The following is a 5276-nucleotide window of genomic DNA, read 5'->3' as shown; positions in this document are numbered from 1 at the left end:
GCGCGTCGCCTCCAAGGGCGGCGCATCCAAGTGCGGCGTCTCCGTGAACTGGGCCTCTCTCTCGGCTGATGGACCACTTCACAAGATCGGCCAATGCTTACTGGCGAACGAGGAGTACGCCGAGCACCTACTACTACTATGAGGCAAGTACGCAGAAATTGGCGCTCGAGGTTTGCTCGAGCCCGACGTGCACACGGACGAATGGATCATGCTACACCACGCCCTTCCACGCGTCGCTGAGTTCACCTTCCTCCAACTCGGCACATCATGCTACGTCACCATAGATCTATCGGAAGTTCATACAAGGTTCAAATTCCTCCATATCTACCTTTTTATTTTCAATCTTAAACACATCTTAGTGCTGAATGTTATCTTCATCAATATATTTTAGATACTACTTCGTCGGCTTTTGCCGTGGTGTCATCGTGCTTGCCCAGAAGAACCCGCCGCACAAGATACGGCTGCTGAACCCACTCACAAAGAAATCGAACACTATGTTCGAGGCGCAGATGCCATCTGTTTTTCTGAAATCATTCGCTGTTATCAAATCTCCGGCTATGGTCTTCGTTGCCGCACATTACCCATCGGAAATTGGTTGGGTCGATGAGAGCACTCCAACTAAGGATATAAATGAAGATTGGGGAGAAGGAAGATTTTCGATCAAGAACCATTGTCTGCGTTGCATTACCCCGTTCAATGGTGAACTGTATGCGATAGGCGGTGACAATTTTGAGATCGGAAGAATAGTGTGCACCAATGTACGGTTGCGGCAGCGCGAGCACTTGTCAAGATGGAGACACTAATTTCATTTCCAGAACTTGGACGTCGAAGTTCTACCTTGTGAAGTCGGATGGTGATCTGCTTGCTTGTGTTGTTGGTCGGCGAGACTTTGGCGGGCAAACCATTGGTGTACCGTGTGGACACTCGGAGCCGCTCTCTCCATCCGGTCGATAACATTGGCAGTAATGCCTTCTTCGTGAATTATATCCGGTGTATCTCCGTCGACACCAGAGTGTACCCGACACTTCGACCTGACATCATCTACTACACGGATTTGGGTTATATCAGAGAGTACTCTCGTGATACAAAGGCCTGAGATGAGTGGCCAGTACGTGTGGATAGAATAGGAAGCTACGGTATGAGAAATGAACACAGGCCATACCGTTTGGAGGATGTATTGGCCGCACACTGCAGACGGAAGGAGTTCAATGAATATTTCCTTGGGGAAATGCACGAATGGAAGCGACGAAGAAATATATGAGGAGGAATGAAGAACAAATTCATTCATCCTAATCTTCTTGTTGTCCATACATTGCGTGCGTCTTGTATATTTTTCAGCTTAGTTTGTCGTGAACATTAACAACGTTATTGCACTGCTTTTGGCTGCTTGTATGCGGTTTATGTATTATACTTAGTTTTGTGATTATGCTTGTTGTGAATTTATCATATACTAGCTTCTAGATTTGCTACTAGATTTGCTGCCATATTGGGCAAAAAACAAGGGCCAAAAGGCATAAATAACCCCAGAGATTTGCTACTAGATTTGCTACTAGATTTGCTGCCATATTGAAGAAAGACAAAAATAGAAAGAGGGGAAAAGGTGCTCTTAAAAATGCTAATTTGGGCCGAGAGAGACAAAACCCAGCTCCTGCTCACGTGCAACCAAACGCTTCTCGTCCTGTCCCACGCGGTCCCTTTCTACCAGCCCCACGCGACGCGGCCCCACACGACGCGGCCCCACACGACGCGGCCCACAGATGACGCGGCGCAACATGTCAGCACAGAACGTCCAAATAAACGGATTCCTTCCGTCTGAGCTCCTTCTGCGGGTTTCAGACATAGGCTTGGGGAAAACTGAGGAAAAACTAAGGGCCTGGGGAAAACTGAGTACAACTAACGACCCGAGGGCACGAAAATAGAAATCCCTATTTGATTAGATCGGACGATGACGACACTCGTGTGCCATTACCTTCTTGAAGGTGTTGCATTTGAAGAGCCTTCTCGCGCCTCGGTGTTGACAGTGCAATGGTTGATGTCGACGATGGTTATCATGTGACATAAACCGTATGTTCTTAATAATTCGGTCGTGTGGATTCCTGATGTCTCGAATTACTTTTTAGTTGTTGCAAGGCCAGGTATACTCAATATTTCCTTGATTTTAATATATTACCATTTATTGAAAATCCGTATAACCAAGAGTGATGGTTACAAATCCGACAACATTGACCACCCACATTTGCCATCTCTTATTCGTTGAACCTTATTGCAGATACTATATATTGGTGCTGTAGCACACAAGCAGTCACCCGGATGTAATTACATCTAGCTGGACTGGAGAAAATGTTAAGTCAAACTCAGTGGGCAGTCTATCTTCTTTGGTGTGACGATACCATGTTTGAACATGCTTCACAAGTTAGTTTGAGCCGCTCATGCTTTCAGATTAGTAACTCGTAAAAACCTTCATATTTTCTTCACCGGGGTTGACCAAAGTGATTAGCATGGCATACAAGCTAACTTAAATTGTGATATACTCCTACTACATTTCACACGATATGATGCCGGCAAGCCATCACGGTACATATCAATGATTCGTCACAAGATACTTTACATGGGCGATTCCAGAAAACTACATAGAGATATTTTGAATGACAAAAATTGCTAAACATGAGTGTGTTCCTTTTTCTTTTGGGAGAAGTTAGCATAGTTTTCTCCAAAATATTAGCAGTATTAAGAATGTATTGTGTAAAACCATCGGTTCAAACGCAGTCTTCCACTCTCTCAGTCTTGCTATGTTGGCAAAACAAATTGTGATATTGATAAACAAATCATAATTTTTATTTGCGAGGGTACTGCGTGTGAAATATTAGTCTCATGGAGATATCTTCATAGCGGGCCAAATGTTGGATCTTCTTTCGCCTGGCAAAGTATTTTAGCTGGTTTGGCTACTTGTAAGATAAGATATTTGTGGAGAATAGGCGATTGAGAGAAGATAAATATTTGGCAGGACCCGTAATTTCCTAGTAGTTCGAACGAGATGCTTATTTTACCACGTGGAGATTCAGTCTATACAAAAATATGCGAGCTGATTGAACCTCAAACAGGGCAATGGAACGGCCCGCCTTCATGGTTGTGGATGTCAAATGAATTCTACAAATTCCCCTAAAATACTTAAGGCTTTGAGGACTTCGTTGCATGGGGCCTCATAAATCATGGTAGATAAACCATCCGTTATGGCTATCGCTCTCAATGGAGACACCAATTTAGGACTGTTTTTGGCTAGCTTACTTTTCCAGGTGGCTCGGCTCTGAATCCTGTGTGGAAGGTCCGTTGGAAACCTAATATTCTAGAAAAGGAAAAAAAACTTTATTAATTTGGGGCTCATTACATGGCATCATTTCTCTGAAATGTACTCTGGCAAAAGGGCATATTGGCATGCCCAATATGTCAACAGGGTCCTGAGGATCTGTTACACCTTTTGTTCAAATGTCCTTTGGCCCGTGACTCCTCCCATCTATCCATGCGATAGGTATGAAGGAAACAATTCAAGTGGTATGATTGTATCTATGGTGGATCAGATGCAACTGAACTCCTAATGAGGATGTGCTCACCCTCCATCAGTGTAAGATGTCAATCCTCTCTATTACAGCTAATGCAACAATTGTATCTAAACCACATGGTATTGGTAACGATGCACACGATGGGTTCAACCTGAACCTCGTCACATCAATCTCAATGTCGATGCCTCCTTCTATTCGGATTGAAGTGAGGGCACTGCTGGTGCAGTTCTCTGGGACTACAAAGATCATTTATAGTTACCTGGTCTCCTCGCCATTGCGGCTGGAGGTTGGGAAGCTTTCGTTGTGTGGTGTTTGGAGGTGTGTTGTAAGCCGTTGGGCATGGTGTGTGGTTTGAGGGGGTGTGCGTGGAGTGGTCGCCATTCGTGGCTTGTATCGTGTTTGTTCTTTCTATTTTAATGCAGAAGACATGCAACTTGCATGTTCTTAAAAAAATATTGCTTCAACACCTACGACAGAAGCGATAGCAATGAAAGTGGGGTTAGAACTCTGCAAACAGGATTGGTTGCAACCTGATCATAGCAGAAGGTGATTCTTCGGAAGTGATTGATATGTGCAAAGGGGAAGCGACTTGGTGGAATGAATCAGCTGCTATCATGGCAGATTGTGTAGACTTGGTGTCTTCTATAGGTAATGTGGTTTTTAATCGGTGTCCGAGGTAAGCAAATAAAGTTTCTCATGAGCTAGCTAAAGAGTATTTTCATGTTCATGTTTCGTGTAATTGGGATGATAATACACCTAGTTTTTTTTGCCAAATCAACTCACAGAATGATGGAACTATTTATGATGATTAATAAAGATTTTCTAAAAAAGACCGTACTGTCTCACGGGCAGTTGGTTCCTCGTTGACTCGACTTGTGTAGTGCTGCTACATGATTAGATAACCAATGCGGTCAATGCGAGAGCTGTAAACACAGTGCTTGATAGTGCTGGTCGTCAAATTACTCCCTCCATTTTTTATTACTTCGCGTTCTAGGATTTTTCAGAGTCAAAATTTCTCAACTTTGACAAGTAATATGGAAAAATATCAACATTCATTATTCCAAATGCATATATTATAAAAGTATAACTTATAACGATTTCAATACTATATGTTTTACGTCGTAGATACTTTTACTTTTTGCAAAATATGTGGTCAAATTTTAAAAAAATAACTTTAACTAAATCCAGAATGCAATCTAATCTTGAACGGAGAGAGTAAATTAAGATACGCCCTACCATTAGCTTGTTACTAGTAGTATCTACCAAACCAAAAGAAGGCACAAGCGTCAAAGAGTCTAAACTGGTCAAAGACTGATGGATGGACCTAGCCTACCTTGGTGTATGAATGATTCTTACCCAATCCTTTATTTAAGTATATTCACATTGTATTGAGTATTGTATCTTTGTCCCATTCTACACGGTACTGGCTTTGTCGTCTCCACCCAATCTCATCATCAATCCAGTGTTACAATATGGTGAGTAGAGCTGCACAGCTCACCATAGTCCATAACTAAAACCAAATGCAACTTGTTTATCGTCTGTGGCGACTATTCCTCTTCTTTTTCTACCTACTGTCTGCCGTGTCCGCGCATAACCAAAGATGAAAGATGGCTAATGCCCTTGACCAGGACCGCTAAGTGCCACGTTGGCGCCATGGTGCAGAGTCTCGTCGACGCCACGTCATGGGAGCTGAATCGTGCCGTGTCACGTAGACCTGAA

Source organism: Lolium rigidum, chromosome 5, assembly GCF_022539505.1.
Source record: "Lolium rigidum isolate FL_2022 chromosome 5, APGP_CSIRO_Lrig_0.1, whole genome shotgun sequence".
Classification (NCBI taxonomy): Eukaryota; Viridiplantae; Streptophyta; class Magnoliopsida; order Poales; family Poaceae; genus Lolium; species Lolium rigidum.
The sequence above is the reverse complement of the archived record's forward strand: the minus strand, read 5'-3'. Positions refer to the sequence as shown.